The sequence below is a fragment of the Macaca nemestrina genome, chromosome 4, assembly GCF_043159975.1.
Source record: "Macaca nemestrina isolate mMacNem1 chromosome 4, mMacNem.hap1, whole genome shotgun sequence".
Taxonomy (NCBI): domain Eukaryota; kingdom Metazoa; phylum Chordata; class Mammalia; order Primates; family Cercopithecidae; genus Macaca; species Macaca nemestrina.
In genome coordinates, this window is record NC_092128.1 from 59,130,496 (window position 1) to 59,151,009 (window position 20,514).

The 20,514-nt window shown below is 34.3% G+C and overlaps 1 long non-coding RNA gene and 1 pseudogene across 1 annotated transcript in view; one reads left to right on the forward strand and one right to left on the reverse strand.

Moving 5' to 3' along the window:
* Window positions 1–20,514, forward strand: part of LOC105475383 (uncharacterized) — a 168,051-nt gene that overhangs the window by 47,178 nt on the left and 100,359 nt on the right. The gene's annotated exons all lie outside the window — the stretch shown is intronic.
* Window positions 16,666–17,447, reverse strand: LOC105475382 (small ribosomal subunit protein uS5 pseudogene; annotated as a pseudogene).

Genomic DNA, 20,514 nt, shown 5'->3' on the forward strand with positions numbered 1-20,514 from the left:
TGTTTGCAAATTGCATATGACCATTCTGTGTTATCTTTCAGCAGCTGGTAATTTAAATTTCTTAAGTATTTTCTAGGTGAACATAATCTTGGTGAAATCAAGGTCTAATAATAAGTACAGAACCTCCGAGATAATGTAAGGATTTATGAAAATTTTAAAAAGGACTTTTTTCTCCCAGAACCTGCAATGAAATAACTTGTTTGCCTTGATATCTATGGATATCTCAGTTGTTCACAGTGACTGGTCAGAGCAAATTTTTCAGCTCAAATGTTCCAGCAAAACCAATTAGTTCTATAGTTTTCTTTTATATCTATAAACTCTGTGTGTCTATATTCAGAACTTATTACAAGTTTCACAACCAGAGCTAAACTAAGTCATTATTTTAAAGCAGAATCCTGTAATAGCTCAGGTAAATATTATTATTTCTAGGTATTACCTCCCTTGAAGAAGCATACTTAACAAATTATCCTCTGAATACAAAGTATTTCACATAACCCAACTGACTGTAGTACAACTATGAGTACTCTCTTAATTCTAACATTATTATTAATCTGTTTTATTTTTCACATATGTGAATAAGACAAAGCTTGAAATCTTATTTATACTCATTGTAACAAGTTTTTTTCTGTGTGTTTTCTGTTTTTTTTTTTTAACTCAGCAAACTCCTAGTGATAATCAGAGTCTTTCTTAGAAATTAAGAGTAATAAGAACAAGGCCTTGGCAAAAAGATAAGTTTCCAATTATAAAAATTGTCTAGTACTGTGCTTAGAACATAGTAAGGGCTTTAAAATATACTGGGTGAATGTATAAGATGATATATTAGCTAACAAATGAGATCTTTGGGTTCAAGCAGGCTTAGATTTTAATAACAGTTATATTTAGTTACTAGTAGTTTAACATTGAAGAATATTGCAAATTTCCTCTAAGCCTAGATTTCTGAATCTGTGAAAGACAATAAGAACTCATTTCATAACACTGTATTATATTTAAATGAGATAATAATAATCAGGTACAGTCCTTGGTGCTTAGAAAATACTGATTTCTTTTATTTGTCTTGATGCTTGCGTTCTGGGTTTGTGTGTGTGTGTGTGTGTGTGTGTGTGTGTGTGTGTGTGTGTGATACCAGTGGTAAAAATTATGTACTTGTGATTCTTATGTTCCCAATAAAGAAACATGTAAATATCATAAATGAACTGTTTGTAGGGAATATATTGCAAAAATATATCCATAAAAATTCAAATTAATTTAGACAAAGTCATTTTCATACACACTAGGAAAATTGGAATAAATAACATATAAATAAGTTTCATATTTTGATATGTAATCATTTTATCAGGTAGATTCATGGAAAAGGTATTCAGTAAAAATTCTAATCCAGGCTGGGCAAGGTAACTCATATCTGTAATCCCAACACTTCAGGAGGCCAAGGTAGGAGGACTGCTTGAGGCCAGGAGTTCGACATCTGCCTGAGCAACATAGTGAGACCTCATCTCTACAGTTTTTTTTTTTTTTTTTTTTTTTTAAAGCCTAGCTGCTCGAGAGGCTGAGAAGGAAGGATCACTTGAGCCAAGAAATTTGAGGTTTCAGTGAACTATGCTCATGCCACTTCACTTCAGCCTGGGCAATGGAGCATGACCTTCTCAAAACAAAAAATCTAAATTTCGTTTTATTCATCCTTGTGTTATCATATCATAGATATGTTTCATATATGTATACACACACGAAGAAACTTTGAGGGAAATGAGAGAATATATGTATTTATTAACATTGTCATAATTAGAAGGATGAAGTCTGATAATCTGGAATAGGCTAGATACTCTTTATTATTCAGATAAGTCTCTGAAATTATTATTGTCCTGCTTAGTGTCTAAATATTACTGCATTGAAAAATAAAATTCTAAAAATCAATGCCAACAAGATTAACTGAAAAGATTTCTATATTTCCCCAGATCTACATGATAACAATTCCAAAGAGTAGTTGTGTTAAAGGAAGTTTCCTTAGAATACAGGAAACATCTTACTGACTCAAGTTTATTGTCCTTGAAGGCCAGGATTTTCTCTGCAGTAAAGAGTATTTTGGGAAGAGGGTAATGTTGCAAGATTGCAAAAAAGAAATCTTTAGTGATCATCCCATCATAGAAACATCAATTTGAACAACTATACACGCACAAAAATCTTCAAAAAGGTAAACAAGTGCAAGACTACGGTACCTGGTTATGCATAATAATAAAAAAAGATGCATGGGAGAGGATAGGAGAGCAGTTTTACATTACACACATCATCCTCCCAACCACAGGTAGCACCACACTGAGAGATACGCTTTCTGCTTGGGGGAAGGAGAGGCAAGTAAGCAGAGGACTTTTTCTTGGACCCTAAAACCAGGCCTGCCACAGAAAAACACATCATCAGGCAGACTCCAGTGGCCCCTGATTCTAGGCAAGTACCTGTGGAATGACCTCCAGACTTGCCCCAGTGCCAGGGGCTACCCATAGCTCTTGAAAGGCAGACACTATCTGGAGGTGACATCACTACCTACTGACTACAGCAGTGTTCGGCTCTGGACGAATCTCAATGGACAGTAGGCCTCAGAAGCCAGGAGTCTTTGGACTTGCTCAAGTACTGTGCCAGCCTCAGTGGCCACAAGGCTTCCAATCCTACCCCCAGCAGACATAGTGGTCTCAGGCTTAGGGTTCCCCCACTACTGCAATGGCTAAGCTGTCCTTGGCATAGGGACCATACCAGATGGCCTGCCAAGAACCTCTGGACAAGCTTAGTGTTAAAAGGTGCTCCCAGACAAAGCCAGTCAACAAAAACAGGAATAAGTACTACTTTTTCAAATGCGCAGACATCTGTGCATGGCCACAAAGATCAAGATCAAACAGGGAAAGATGACAGCACCAGAGACAAAATTCCAGTGACTGAGCCAATAGAGATGGAGATGCATGAAAGCCTGACAAAAATAACTGTTTTATAGAAGCTAAGAAATTTCCATAAAATACAGAGAAACAATTCAAACAAATAAGGAAAACAATAAGTGACTATAATGAGAAATACAAGGGAAGATTGAAATATTTTTTTAAAGCAAAAATCTTAGAGCTGAAAAATACAATGAGCAAAATGAAAAAGATACAATAGAGAACATCAACAGCACTTGATCAAACAGAAGAAGGAATCTGAAAACTCAAAGACAGGTTATTTGAAAATATACAGTTAGATTTTTTTAAAAGAAAAAAGTAATGAGAAAGAATAAAGCAGACATGCAGGATTTATGTGACAGAATCAAAAGAGCAATTTTTCTGAGTTATTGAAATTCAAGAGAGAGAAGAAAGATAAAGGCATAGAAACCTTATTTAAAGAAATAATAGGAAACTTTTCAAAACTGAAGAAAGATATAAATATCCAGGCACAGGAACGTTAGAGGTTTTCAGTCAAATTCAATCTAAATAACACTGCCCCAAGACATATTATAATAAAACTGTCAAAAATCAAAACAAAGAATCATGAAAGCAGAAAGAGAGAAGAAGCAAATAGCATATAAGGCAGTTTCAATACAACTACAAGCAGACTTCTTTATAGAAATCCTACAAGCCAGGAGATAATGGAGTGATATATACAACGTACTGAAAAATAAGGTGCCAATCAAGACTGTGGTATCTAGGAAAGCTTTCCTTCAGAAATGAAGCAGAGACAAAGACTTTCCCAGACAAACAAAATCTGAGGGAGTTCATCATCTCACCTGTCTTATAAGAAATGCTAATGAAAAATCACTTTACCAAAAAGGAAGAGGAAAATAACAAAGGCGCTACTGAGCAACTAGTAAGCAATTAACAAAAAGGCAGTAGTAAGTCCCTGCCTATCAATAATAACATTGAATATCGAGGGATTAAATTCTTCAAACCAAAAATATAGCCTGGCTGAAGAGATTGAAAACGAGAACCAACTATATGTTGCCTACAAGAGACTCACTTTATTTGTAATAGCATACGGACGTTGAAAGTGAAGGTGCTGAAAAAAATACACTCCATGTAAGTAGAAACCAAAAGGGAACAATGTTTATATCAGATAAACAAAACTTTATGTCCAAACTGTAAAAAGAAACAAATAAGTTTATTATATAATAAAGGAGTCAACACAGCAAGAGGATATAACAGTGGTAAGTATATACATGTATGTGTATATATATGTATACACATGTATGTGTATATATGTATAAAGTATCTTTTCTCACTACAAGAATTTGAAAGCAGAAATCTATACAGAAGGAATTCTGGAAAATGTACAAACACATAGAAATTAATGAATTGCTCTTAAAACACAAATGAGTCAAAGAAGAAATTAAAGGGGAAATGTAAAAATAAATGGAGACAAATGAACCTAGAAACATAACATACCCAAACCTATGTAACACAGCAAAATCAGCTCCAAGAGGAAAGCTTACAGCAATAAATACCTATATCAGAAGAGAAAAAAGTTCTCAAAGAAACAATTTAACATTTAACCTCAAGGAACTAAAAGAAAAAAAAAGAACAAACTAAGCCAAAAATTAATAGAAGGAAACCAATAATATAGGGTCAGAGCAGAATGTAAAAAAGTTGATCCCATATAAATAAAGAGTAAAATGGTTGTTGGTAGATGCTGGGGCATTTTGCAAGTGAGGGCTTGGGAAGATGTTGGTCAAAGGATACAAATTACAGTGAGATGAAAGGAATAAAGACATCTGTTGTACAGCATGGTTACTGTAGTTAGTGATAATATATTTTATTGTTAAAAAATACTAACAGAGTAAGTGTTCTCACCACAAAAATATGATTACTATATGAGGTAATGCATATATAATTAGGTAGATTTAACCAATTCATAATGTATATACTCTTCAAAACATCCCGTTGTTCATGATAAATACTTGCAATTTTATCTGACAACTTAAATAACAAAGCAATCAACAAAGTAAACAGGCATCCTATAGAATGGGAGAAAATATTTGCAAACTATGCATTTGACAAAGGTCTAGTATCCAGAATTTAAAAAAACTTAAAGAAATTGACAAGCAAAAAGCAAACAATCCCATTACAAAGCAGGCAAAGGACATGAAGAGACACTTCTCAAAAGAAAACATACGTGCAGCCAAAAAAAATGACTAAATGCTCAATATTACTAATCATTAGAGATATGCAAATCAAAACCACAATGAGATGCCATCAAAGAAATACCATAAAATATGAGTGAGATACCAATAAGAGGCTTTATTCCAGAGATATACACTCTCTGCCTTCACATACCATACCACCAGTTAGAATGGCTGTTATTAAAAAGTAAAAAAAAAAAAAAAAAAAAGATACTGGTGAGGTTGATGAGAAAAGGGAGCACTTAGACTCTGTTAGAGGGAATGTAAATTAGTTCAGCCATTGTAGAAAGCAGTATGGTGATTTGTCAAAGAACTTAAAACGGAATTACCATTCAACCCAGCAGTCTCATTATTGGGTATACTCAAAGGAATATGAATCATTCTACCATAAAGATACATGCACATATATGTTAATCACTATCCACCATATCAAAGACATGGAATCTATCTAAATGCCCATCAATAGTAGACTGGTTAAAGAAACTAGTACATATACATCATGGAATATTATGCAGCTATCAAAAGAATGAGATCATGTCTTCGCAGCAAGATGGATGGAGCTGGAGGCCTTTATACTAAGCAAATTAGTACAAGAACAGAAAACCAAATACCACATGTTCTCACTTACAAGTGGAAGCAAAACATTGAGTGCACATGAATACAAAGAAGGGAACAACAGATAGCAGGCCTACTTGAGGGTGGAGAGTGGCAGAGGGGAGAGGATCACAAAGCTACCAATCAGGTATTATGCTTATTACCTGAGTGATGAAATAATCTGTACGTCAACCCCTCGTGACGTACAATTTACCTATACAAAAAACCTGCACATGTACCCCCGAATCTAGAATAAAAGTTAAAACGAAAGAAATTTGAAGGAAAAATAAGTATTTGAAAAAATTTATCTAAAAACTATAGGTTTGCAAAACCTTCACTCTTTAATTATTCTTTGTGTTCCATAGATTAAATACCCATGACTTTTTTCTGATGTACTTTTGAATCATATGAAGAACATTACAGGATTATGTATTCAGAAATATGTTCATCAATTTCATACTTACTAAAAGGAAGACAGAAAACATACCAATGAGATATTTTCATAGGATTTAAAAAACATTCATGGAATAAAGATGAAATAAGAAATAATTTAAATTTCAGTTTAAAACTAAAAAAATTAAAATCTCTGTGTGGCCTGAAAATATATTTTAGTTTGTATATTTCTTTTCATTCTCTGATAGAGTTCAGGACATACTACTCCAAAATATGGCATTTTGGCATTTGAGGAAGCAGCAGCGGAAGTTTATTCTCACTTTCTTCTCACTGCTCTCCTGTAAAGCAGGCTATAAGAGAATTATCTGAATCTGAAGTAGATCATAGAACCTTTATTCCAGAGGTGTCCACCTTCTACCCACACATAAAAAATGTATGAAGAAACAGGCTAGCCAAATTCCCCTCAGTTTATTACCATATCCTCTTCTTTTCCAATCACACTTCTGCATTACAGTCCATAAAAATATTCAGGTTTCCCTCTTTCTCACCATCTTGATTTGTGAAGGCTCTCATGTCATGTAAATCTTGTGTTAAATACATCTGTATTCTTTTCACTTGTTAATCTGTTTTTTGACACAGATTCATGCCTTGAGCATGAATTTGTGATGGGTAAAAGATCTTTTTTCTCCTACATTTCAAAAATACATAAAAAATCAAACTGCAGGTCTTTGAGGAGCATCTTGTAGAACTGTAGGCACAAGGGCACTGGTGCCTAGAAAGATTTCAAGCGTGTGATTCTAGCCATTTCTATATTCAGTGTATGTTATATGGTAAAACTGTAGAATCTCTGTTTTTCTCTTTTGACTTATTCTTTCCTTCTTCCACAGTTTGCTGAATGTGCATTCCATGTATTGAGCAGCTCTCATGATCGAATTATCCTTGCTCCCATCTCCCACTATTTCTACCTGTTCTAGAGGAATATGTCCCTGTGGATACACAAGTGAGGCCAATTACTTCTTGAGTTGCTCTACTCACTTCTGATATAATTTATGAATATGTTGCTCTCTATACTATAATTCCTACATAAAGTCAAGAATAGTAATATAATGAAAGCATCTGAAATTATCTGAAGTGCATACTTAATTCTCCTACCATTTATGCATTAATTAAAATAGCATTTTTGCATATCATCAAGTTTATTTTAATATAGACATTTATCTCACATGCAACCTAAAGAATCTTAAAAATTCCATTTTATTCGCTGTATAAATATGGTGATATTTTATTCATTCAGCACTGTTAAGCATAGATAAATCCATATAAGGAAATTTTCAAACAACTGAATCTTACCCTCTGTTAAGCACAGACTTTCAGTACTTTGTCATTTTAAGTCTTTGCTTCTTAGAATGTCCCTTTTTTTTTTTTTTTTGGTGGAGCAGGGTGCTTTCTTCAGACTTCTTGACTGGATTATGAATATTTGAAGTTCCATATACTAACTTTAAGTGAGATTTTTCTAAAATTTATCTGAATTATCAAAAATCATCAATCTTATAGACAGCCTTTTTGACCTGATAGATTTATCTTACCCTCAAACATATTATTTTAATATCTCTTCTTACCTACATGACTCAAATTATTAAATTAAGAAATCCAATCTTAAACCAAAATAAATATGCATCACCCACCAAAAGTAATTCTAATAAATTGTACACTGTTTTAAAAAAAAAGGTTAAGAATTTAAGACAAAAGATAATTCAGCTCTATTAGTTTATTTTTTAAATTTTCTTATTTTAATTTTCTCTCTCTGTCTTTTTACATTTTTTTTCTCTATTTTTACATAGGATCTGAATGCGTGATCAGTGCATTGTTTTTAGGCAGTTGTTGTGATACATTAATATGGACCTTTACTGAATTATAATAAATATTTCATCCAAACTCCAAGGGATTCAAACACTTTGCAGCTATAATACTAATGTTGGTAAAAACAAAAAATTGATTTATTAGTCATTTATGTTGGTTTGCTTGGTGTTGACCTATTTGTTTCAATATAATAAGAGATGAACAAAGTCATTCCACAAATACCCAAAAGTAAAAAATAAAATAAAATATGATCTAAACCATTTTCAATAAAATACAAACTTTAATTTCTGTTGGACAATGTGAAATGATTTTTAATTGGGGAGAGAACCATTTAACAAAATACAGAAGACTTACTAGGGAGATTTCTAAATGTAATGAACCCTGTGTCAGACACCTCTGGGATTTTTACCTCTCATCATAACTCAACATGGCTGTGAACACCTTCAAGACAGAAACTATGTCTTATTCATAAGCTTATTCTCAGCATAATTTTTATATTAATTATAACAAATTAGAAAAAATATTATTAATTACTGTAGGTGCTTTATACATGTTGAATTAACATACCCAGAAATATCACTGTGGTCCGCTATCTCAATTTAAAAGGTGTAATTCATTATCCAGAATAATTCTTCAGCTTAAAATTAAAGGTGACTGAATGTGGTAGCTAAGTTGACATTTCCTCATGAATATTGTCTGCCATGAAGAAATCAAAATTTTAATGAAGAAAGGACAAAAATAAATTGCTCATCGAGAGAAATAAGATTGGAGCTTAATGGTTTACAGGAAAATGGCCCTGGAGAATGGAAAAATGTGAATTTTAAGAGAACCAGAGGCAGAATGAGAGACTATCCCTGAAAGGCCAGAAGAGGTAGATGTAGAACAAGAACATAACTTTTAAATGGTAAATGGTGATATTACTGCCAATAAGTATGTAAGTTTATAATGTAAACAGATTTAAAAAGAATTCACATTTATTATCATGTAAATTCCTAGGTGAGAAAATGTTCCCAAATGTATTATATAAAAACAAAACAATGTAATTGTAAAAGTCCTTGATGCCAATTTCAGAGATAAATTGTCATACTGTGTCTTCATCTCTCACCTGGCATTTTTTATGTTTCTATGCAAAGAATATTTAATGTTTCTTGAAGGTGTTATTTATAAAATTGATAATCACATCTCAGAATTAGGAGTAATCTTATTTTTTTAAAAAATATCATTTAATTAATCAGCACTACCATCTGAATGTCTGCTGGATACTTAATCCTGTGTAATCAAGAGTTCCAAGTGATGGTACCTGACTTTGGTCAACTTATTTTTCTTATGATTCTTGATAGAGTTATCTTTAACTTAAATATTTCTGGCTATTAACAGTTAACCTAGTAAATCAGTCTGGATCCCAATAAGATGGTATGTTCAAATAGAACTCGAAGAAGGCTTATTTAAAAGAACTAACTACAAAAGTAAGAGTAAGGGAATCAGCAGTTACCTGCAGCATAACAGTTCTTACAACTGTTCTCTAGGCCGGAAAGAATAGAGAAGGAAGGTGTCTGAAAAGCTTACAGAGGGAGAGTTGTGTAAAGCTGGCCATTTTGAAAGAGGTAGTGACATTTGACTAAGGGACTTGGCCAGCTCAATGTGACTTTGAGCAGCAGAAATCAGGGAAACAAATGTTTTCACCTCTTTCTCCTCTCTACCTGGTATCTTCTGTGTAGATTGGCTGAAACCAATGGAAAGCAGATTTCTTATTTTTCAGCCTCTTGGTGTAGAAAGCAGAATAGAGAAGAGTAAAGAGCACAGAGTACAGCTAACCCATTTTGCCCCTTACCATCTACTCATGTCCTTTGCCTGCTTGAGACAACTTCCCTTTCATAGCAGATGCACAAAATATCATCAGCTCATCAGCCTCACTATAATTGTGGATCTTGGAATAACTCTGGTCGTATTCCCACCTGAAACTTTAAGTTTCATTGGTCCTTTTTGTAAGGTGGGGAGGGAAAGAAGAGAAGTGCTTTGAAAACATTAAATATAGCCACTATAGTCTCTACATGTTTTCCTGTTCACAAGGTTCAATAAAATATTCATAAAATAATGATGAAATAAGAAATGTTGTATATTTTAAGTAAACACTGTTTCTTCCACGTTGCCTTTTTTTGCCAGAGGGATTTTTTTGCTAGTGAGATGGACACAATTTTTTTTTCCTTATGGGGTAACCCAAACTTTCTTCATTCCTGCAGAATCCAAGTCTTGGGAGCCAGTCTGTGTCAGTTTTCCACTGACAAGGACTTTTGCAAAAGTAAATACTGAGAGATTCCCCTGGTAACTACGATATATCACACCCTCCTAGTTTAACCACTTTCCTTCTCAAACTGTTATTTCATAGACATTCTGAAAGCAAACTGATCAGGGAGCAGATACATCTCCCTATCCGTTAGAAACCAGATTTTGTTGATTTGGAATATTACTCTTCCACTAGGACTGGTCCAGGTCCACCAGTTGTGGGAAGATGAAGAAATTTTTTTTCAATTACATATTAAGTTCAATAACAAGAGCACTCACATCACCATCTTGACTTCTATACCCTACTCATGGAGGGAGTGGCAATATATATTGGTTGCAGCTTCAAAGGATGTACCAAATCTGGCAAATTTATGCCCAAACTCATGGTGTATTGTCTCCCAGCTGAGATCATACATGAGTAGACTATTTCATTGCTCTATCGAGATGGCTGCTTCTACATGATAACTAATGAAGAAAGACAAGTTTCTGTAGATGTGAAATTACTACTACACTTACTTTGCCATGAACTGCATCTCCAGATGAAATACAGTATTGTGTAAAATATCCAGGATAAGCATTTTGTCAAGTGACTAATGGTGGTTCTTGCATAAGTCTTTTTTGTAGGAAAGGCTAATCTATACCTATGCTCTTGTATTTTCTTGATAGGACAAAATATTCTTCCATCTATGGAAGGGATATAGTGAAATGAGTGGACCCCCAGGTTGGTTCACCTAGGAGATGATATAGTTCGGGAGATGAACACTGGCCTCTGGCGTTACCGTTTGGACACAGCAGTAAAGGTAGCTGGATAAATAATTGTTTTAATTATCAATTGCTGTGTAACAAGTTACACCCAAAGTTTAGTGGCTACAACAACAATAAACACTTCATATCTCTTTCTATTTTTGTGGTTTCGAAATTCTGTCTCAGGGTCTCTAATGGAGTTGTCATCAAATGTTGGCCATCACTACAATCACCTAAAGGTTTGTTTGGAGATAGAGAATCCACTCCCAAGGTGACTTAGTCACATAGCTGTTGGCAGGAGCCTCATTTCTCCATGATTTTAGGGTGAGTTTAGAGTTGCTTTTAATTTAGGACTAGTTTAGCCTGACTAGAAAGACAGACCTTCTGTAGTCTGTACTGAATTTCCATGATGTCCAATGTTGTCTCTTTATTCTGGCTGTTCAGAATCTCAAGGTCTGTTAGCCCTGTGTATGATCAGGAATTTATTCAGTGTGTAGCCTCCTGGTAGTTTTTTACTCAGCATAGCGGAGAATCATTATACATGTGTCTTTTGTTGTTCATCAAGGGGAATCCCATGCAGGTTTCTGCAGCTCTTTTTTCATGTGACTCCTTCTTTGCTGATGTTATACACCAAAAATGTCATCTGCTGCAGTCTCCCTGCACTCTAATCTTTGATACCTCAACCAGCAAGAGATGTACATGTTCCTCTTGGGTTTCTCCCAATCCCCAGCCCATTCTACTATCCAAAAAGTTTCTCAGAAAACTAAGGCAAAGGGAAGAATAATTTCATTAGGTTTTTTTTTCTTTCAAGGATTGGAGTCCTGGATTACCCTTTTCCAGTGTCTATAGTATGGTTTAATATATTTTGCCATTTTTATTTGTTTATGTCAGCTGGCACATTTGATACTAGAAATTCCATCATTATCAAAATGGAATTAGAGATCTCATAGCCTTGTCGAAAAAGTTAGCACAGTTTTCCTCTTTTTCTTACTAGCAGAAATTTTTATTTTCTTTGAGATGTAATTGTTCCTATGGTATCTTTAAAATTCTAAAATACATTTTTTTCAAGGTAGTACATTCAAAGCATTTTATTTTTTATTTATTTTTAAAAAAATTATTCTATTTTACCTTGAGTCACTTTCAATTATTTCATTTTCTCAGAAATTATTGCATATGTTTGATGTTTTATTCAAATTTGTATGATTTTGAATAATATCCTTTGGTTTTTGTTAAAATTGTTTCTTTGCAGTTTAGTATACACTATTTCTACTTTTGTGTATTGGCATTTTCTTATTTTTGTTAATTTGATTGACACCACTTAGCAGGGTGTCTCAAATTTCACTAAGGAAATTGAAGTTTTTCACTTTTTAAACTGTCTTTGTAGGTTAGCATCTGTAAATTTCTCCATTTGCCTATATTATTACTATATTTGTTCTTTTTCTGTGTGATTATTTGATTGTTGGTTTTATATTTCCTTGTACTAAATTCTGAGTAAATTATTTTTGTTCTCTTTTTAACTATGGAACTTTCTTCCTGTCTAAAGATTCTGTCTATATTTTGGGCAAATATTTATTGATAATACCAATTTTTTTAATTTTGTATTACTAAATATTTTATTATTATTTATTATTATTTTTCTTTAAGACAGGGTCTTGCTCTGTCACCCAGGCTACCGTATAGTGACAAGAGTATGGTTCACTGCAGCCTTGACCTCATGGGCTCAAGCAATCCTCCTGCCTCAGCCTCACAAGTAACAAGGACTACAGGCACACGCCACCACGCCAACCTAATAATTTTTTAATTTTTTCTGTTTATATGGAGTTTCCCTATATTGCCTAGGCTGATCTCAAACTCCAGGGCTCAAGCGATTCACCTACCTTGGCCTCCCAAAATGCTGGGATCACAGGTGTGAGCCACGGTGCCTGGCCTGTTTTAATTTCTGCTTTATCTTTTTGGTGGGAGAGTGTCTGCTTTCTTGGGGTTTATTATCTTTCTATTCTACATTCATTAAGTGGTTAAATTGTTCATTTATATTTATTATTTTTTAAAGATATTTATTATTTATTTCTCTTTTCACCTGTATCTTTCAAGTTTTTATATACACTGACTTTAGTATTCATTTCTATGCTCTTATGTAGCTAACATTATGTTTCTTTCCATTTGGCAAAGCAGTGATATTCAGGTTGACCCAAGTAACTTTTCAGGAAACCACTGTGTAGACTCATCATGGTTTTCTAGAATCAATCCTAAAAAAAAGTCCTAGATTATCCTTAGTTTAATTACTTTGCAGGCAAATATTGATCTCAGATATCATTTGAAGTTCTATTTTTTATTCTTAATGTTAAGAAAATATCAGACTTAGACACTAGGCTGTCTTAATGTTATTCCAATTTAATATTTTTGCTTATGTCAGTCTTCACATCTATGGGGTTCCTAAATATCCCTTTATTTCTTTCATTATTGCCTCATCTCCATTTTCTCTGTTTGCTTTTTCTACAAAAAAAAGTTAATTGGTTCACTTGATCTTGTCATTCATCCTTTAATTGTTCAATATTTTTTTCTATTTATCCCTTTCCTCCTATTTCTTAAAATTTCTTCAGTTTGTCTCCTACTTTATTACACTTTACTAAGTATCTGATGCTCTATTCACTGCACATACATTGAAGATATTAGTATTATTCATTTTATCATCATCTCTTTCATTTGAAAGCCATGTAAATATATGTCTATTTCACCTCACATTGTTCCTTATCATTTCCTAATAGCTTGATTTCATCCAGTTTACTACCCTCTTGATGCACATTGAGAATGCAGACAAAAGATATTGTAACCTTTTTGTTTTTACAAAACAGATTTTATATTAAAAGGACCAAAGGGAAACATACAGATTAAACTAACATTTGTCATGTTTACAAATAAATATTATATAAATGTTTATTCTGATTTATTTAGTACTTGTGAGAAAATATTAATTTCCTCTTCAGGAAATTTGCAAATAAAAAGAGATTTGTGTCATAAAATATGGTTAGTGGTCAAAGTACAGTTATGAGTTTTAGAATAAATACAAAATAGTTCCACTTTCTATAATTGCTGTAAAATCCTCATCAAAATTCTTTAATTTTTCCAAACAGAAACTATTGCAGGAAACATTCAGAAGAACTTAATACTTTGATGAAAAAGTTATTTTCAGCACTATATTATATTATTTTGTTTCAGAATTTTAGCAGACCATTACAATGATTTTTATCTGATTACTACCATGGGTATTTTTCAGAAACTACCAGCTGAGGACATTTTTCTTGAGAGTGGCATTTACTGGAAGTAATTTGTAATTCAAAACGCTTATAAATGTGGTAGAAACTTTTCAGTTCCTAATTATAGTGGAATATCATAAAAGGCTGTTTCCAATAGCTTACATACTTCCTTTTACCTAAAATACTATAAATACTAATATATCTATTATTTAATTCTTATTTAGATATTACAATGTATCAGGCACTATTCAAAGAGTTTATACCTATTAGTTTATTTGATATTCTAACAGCCATATGAAGTGGTTACTATTAGTTTTCCTATTTTATAGATGAGGAATTTATAATTCCAGACAGATTAACTTGACAAAGTTCACATAGCTATGAAACTGATGTTCATATATAGAAAAGTATTTTAATTTGATCTTATTCCTTTCACCCTGCTAAATTCTGTTATTATTTCTAATAATTTATCCATAAATTTAACTGAATTTCCTATGTATACAATGAATCATACCATGTGAGAAAAGAACAACTTACTTCCTGTATTTGATTGAAAAATAAAAATTGTGTATCTTTATTGTGTACAATACATTGCTTTGAAACATGTATATATTATGGAATGGCTAGGTTGAGCTAATTAGCATATGCATTACCTTATTTACTTACCTTTTATTTTTGGTGAGAACACTTAAAATCTACTCAGGAATTTTAAAGAATATAATACATTTTATTTAACTTGATTCACCATATTGGAAAGTAGATCTCTTGAATTTACTCCTCCTAACTCATATTTTGTATCCTTTGACTAACATCTCCCTGCCTCCCTCACCATCACTAGTTCCTGGTAACCACCCTTCTCTCCATATCTATGAGTTCAATTCTTTTCATTTCCACATATAAGTGAAATTATATGGTGCTACTCTTTCTATGCCCGGCTTATTTCACTTTACATAATGTCCTCCAGGTTCATTCATGTTGTCACAAACGGCAGGATTTCCTTCTTTTTATAGTTGAATAATATTCTATTGTTTGTATATATTCCACATTTTCTTTATCCATTTATGTGTTGTTGGATACTTGATTTTCTTTCCTATCTTGTGTATTATAAACAGTGTTGAAATGAACACAAGACTGCAGATATTTCTTTGATATACTGATGTAATTTCCTTTAAACATCTAACCAGTAGTGGGATTGCTGGATCATATGGCAGTTATTTTTTTATTATTTGAGAAATCTTTATACAGTTTGCATAGTGGCTGTACTAATTTAAATGTTCTATCATTTTAAAATCTTATGTCTTTATACAGCCTTATAACGATAATTCTTTGAATTTATTGATAATTGATTTATGAGCTTAAATTGTGATCGTTTTTGTAAATGTGTGAGAGCAACTTATATTGTTTAATTGTGGGGCAGAAATCTTCATCTTTCCATTATATTGTGCTTATTATTTGTGATGTTCTCCTAACACCTCAGAAAAAAATTGACCTTTGTGTGTTTTTTTTTCTTTTCAAATCTCATACCTTATGTTTTCTACATAATAGAAATTCACTGGCATTTATTGATAATTGATTCACTGCCTATAATGTGCTTATTTAAAAACTGTTTTATATTTGGTTGAGAACAAATTGTATTCTCTTGTTTGGGGACAGAATTCCAGATCATACTACTAGGCCATGCTTGTTAACTATGTTGTTCATGTATTTTCTATCTTTACCAATTTTTTAACTGTTTTATTTATCAAGTTAAAAACATGAATTGAAATATTCTACTGTAGGAATAGATGTATAAAGTTTCTCCCTATTGTTTTATCAATATGTCTATTAATGTATTTTGAGGCTAGTTTATTAATATATGCTTGTTTTCTTCATGAGCATTTTGCGGGAAATTATCTAGTCGTTAGGATTCTTTTTGTCTTAAAGTTTATTCTCTCTTAAAAGACATATTTTTGCTGGGTAAAAACGTTTTGATTTCTAATCATTTTCTTATAATACTGTAGAGATATTATTTTAGTCTTTTGGTTTCATTTATTGCTGTGAGACGTCTTCCCTTTGTGTAATTTATGTTACTTTAAAATGATTGGTTTTTACACTCTAGTTTTTTTTTCTTTTCCTTCTTAATTTTTTTAATTTTGGTGCACTGCAACTGCCATATCATGTGTCTAAGTATGTAATATTTACTGCGCATATTAGCTTCTTATATCTGTGGATTCAAGTTTGGCATTACTTCTGAAATGTTGTCAGTCATTTTTCTTTAAATATTCCCTCCTCTTCATTTCCACTGTATTTTCCACTAAACTCGACTTGCATTATTTTATCTTCAATATTTTTAAACTTCTCATTTATATTTGTCTTCTGGCTTATCTATACTGCATATTTCTTCCAATTTTCTTTTCTTTTTTTTTCAGGCTTAATTCACTTGATTTTTCTTGTATAAAAACCGTATGTTGTAGCCACAGCTGGAGCCTGGGTCCGCTGCACAGAGACTGTGGTGTGGGTCTTGACAAGGTGGTCAGTGAATTCCTGATAGGGAGACTTGGTAAACACAGTCTGCTTCCAGAGGTCAGGGGTCAGGTAGCTGTAGGTCTTAGAGATGGCATCAAAGGTGGCCTTGGTGAAGTTGCCCAGGGTGGCAGTGCAGCCCGGGCTGAGGTGTAGCAGTCATCGATACCAGCCGTCATGAGCAGCTTCTTGGGCACAGGCGCTGAGACGATGCCAGTGCCCCTGGGTGCAGGGATGAGGCGCACCAACACAGAGCCACAGAGGCCTGTCACCTTGCAAGGGACGGTGTGGGGCTTACCAATCTTGTTCCCCTAGTAACCTCTGTGCACGGGGACGATGGAGAGTTTGGCCAGGATGATGGCCCCACGGATGACGGTGGCCACCTCCTTGGAGCACGTAACACCCAGGCCAACGTGGCCATTGTAGTCCCCAGTAGCAACAAACGCCTTGAACCTGGTGCGCTGGCCAGCACGGGTCTGCTTCTGCACTGGCATAATCTTCAAAACCTCGTCTTTGAGAGAGGCCCCCAAGAAAAAGTCAATGATCTCAGATTCCTTAATGGGCAGGGAGAAGAGGTAGATCTCCTGCAGGGACTTGATCTTCATGTCCTTGACCAAGCAGCCCAGCTTGGTGACGAGCATCCACTCCTTATCCTCGGCCTTGCCTCCGCGAGCTCTGCGGTCCCGGCCCTGTCCACGGCCGACCCCGGCCCCGGATGCCACTGCTGAAACCTCCGTGGAAGCCATCACGGTTCCCCATCCCAGGGCCACCAGGGCCTCCGGGCCCCCCCGCTGCACTGCACCGGCGTCATCCGCCATTTGCTGTTTTCTCAGAGAAGAAGCTTCCTCCAATTTTCAAATATCTGTTCAGCGTGGTGTGTGTTTTTGTTTTTTGTTTTTGAGACAGAGCCTTGCTCTGTCACCCAAGCTGGAGTGCCGTGGTGCAATCTTGGCTCAATGCAGCCTCCGCCTGCTGGGTTCAAGAGATTCTCGTACCTCAGCCTCCAGAGTAGCTGGAACTACAGGCACCTGCCTCCATGCCTGGCTAATTTTTGTAGTTTTAGTGGAGACGGGGTTTCACTATGTTGGCCAGGCTGGTCTCAAACTCCTAACCTCAATTGATCTACCCACATCAGCCTTCAGGATTTTGAATTTTTTTTTCCACACATGAAATATTTTCAGTTAAAGTTAAAATTATTATTTTCTTAGTAATTACATTTTTTTTTCATATTTTACTGAACATCCCTAATAGCCTCTATTAACAGCTTAGTGTTTTATTCCGTCCTCTTATTTTAGGGCTTGGCAAACTTTTCCATAAGTATCCAGATGTTAAATATTTTCAGGCCATGGACCATACAGTCTTTGTTATAAACACAACTATAGTAATGCAGAAACAAATGGAGTGGCTGTATTTCAATAAAATTTTATTTACAAAAACATGTGGCTGGAGTATGGACTATAGTTTGCCAACCCCTGTCTATTTGTTTATACATTATATATATAGCTATTTTATTTCTATGGATGGATGGATGGATGGATAGAGCTGATAGATGATGGAAAGAGAAAGAGAGATTCAGGAACTACAAAGAACACCACTAAGATATTTCACAAGAAGATCTTAATGAAAACTCCAAGGTCAAAATTAAGGAAAAAATGTTAAATGCAGCTAGAAAAAAAGGCCAGGTTGCCTACACAGGGAAGCCTATCAGACTAACAGTGGACCTCTCAGCAGAAACCCTACAAGCCAGGAGAGAGTGGAGGCCAATATTCAACATTCTCAAAAAAAGAATTTTCAACACAGAATTTCATATCCAGCCAAACTAAGCTTCATAAATGAAGGAGAAATAAAATTCTTTCCAGACAAGCAAATGGTGAGGGATTTCATCACCACCAGGCCTGCCTTGAAAGAGCTCTTGAAGGAAGCATTAAATATGAGAAGGAAAACCCAATACCAGCCCCTGCAAAAACACACCAAAATAAAAACACCAATGACACTATGAAGAAACTGCATCAACTAGTGTGCAAAGTAATCATATTGCATTATGATGACAGGATCAAATTCACACATAACAATATGAACCTTAATTTTAAATGGGCTAAATGCCCTCATTAAAAGACACAGATGAAGAGTCAAGACCCATTGGTGTGCTATATTCAGGAGTCTCATTTCATGTGCAAAGACACACATAAGCTCAAAATAAAAGGATGGAGGAAAATTTACCAAGCAAATGGAAAACAAAAGAAAAAAATGCAGAGGTTGCAATCCTAGCCTCTGACAAAACAGACTTTAAACCAACAAAGATGAAAAAAGACAAAGAAAGGCATTACATAATGGTAAGGAGATCAATTCAACCAGAAGAGTTAACTATTCTAAATATATATGTACCAAATGCAGGAGCACCCAGGTTTATAAAACAACTTCTGGGAGACCAACAAAGAGACTTAGACGCCCACCCAATAATACTGGGAGACTTTAACACCACACTGTCAATATTACACAGATCGGTGAGAGAGAAAATTAACAAGGCTATTCAGGACTTAAGCTAATCTCTGAATCAAGTGGATCTACTAGATATTGACAGAACTCTCCACCCTAAATCAACAGAATATACATTCTTCTCAATTCCACATGGCACTTATTCTAAAATCTACCACATAATTGGAAGTAAAACACTCCTCAGCAAACGCAAAAGAACTGAAATCATAACAGTCTCTCAGACCACAGTGAAATCAAATTATAACTCGAGTTTAAGAAAGTCACTCAAAACCACACATCTACATGGAAATTGAACAACCTGTTCTTGAGTGACTCCTGGGTAAATGAAATTAAGGCAGAAATAAAGCTTTGAAATCAATGAAAACAAAGAGACAACATACCAGAATCTCTGGGACACAGTTAAAACAGTGTTTAGAGGGAAATTTATAGCACTAAATGCCCACATCAGAGAGCTGGAAAGATCTCAAATCAATACCCTAATAACATCACAATTAAAAGAGCTAGAGAAGCAAGAGCAAACAAATCCAAAAGCTAGCAAAAGACAAGAAATAACTAAGATCAGAGCAGAACTGAAGGAGATAGAGACATGAAAAATGCTTCAAGAAAATCAATGAATCCAGGAGCTAGGCTTTTCTTTTCTTTTCTTTTTTTTTTTTTTGAAAAAAAAAAAATAACAGAATAGATAGACCACTAGCTAGAATAATAAAGAAGAAAAAAGAGAAGCATCAAATAGACACAATAAAAAGGGATAAAGGGGATATCACCGCTAACTCCACAGAAATACAAACTACCATGAGAGAATACTATAAACACCTCTATACAAATAAACTGGAAAATCTAGAAGAAATGGATAAATTGCTGCACACATACACCCTCCCAAGACTAAACAAGGAAGAAGTCAAATCCCTGAATGGACCAATAACAAGTTCTGAAATTGAGGCAGCAATTAATATACCACCTACGAAAAAAATCTCAGAATCAGATGGATTCACAGTTGAATTCTACCAGAGACACAAAAAGGAGCTGGTACCATTCCTTTTGAAACTATTCCAAACAATTGAAAAGAACGGACTCCTCCCTAACTCATTTTATGAGGCCAGCATCATCCTGATACCAAAACCTGGCAGAGACACAACAAAAAAAGAAAACTTCAGGCCAATATCCCTGATGAATATTGATGCAAAAAACCTCAATAAAATACTGGCAAACCGAATCCAGCAGCATTTCTAAAAGCTTATCCACCACAATCAGATTATTTTGTCC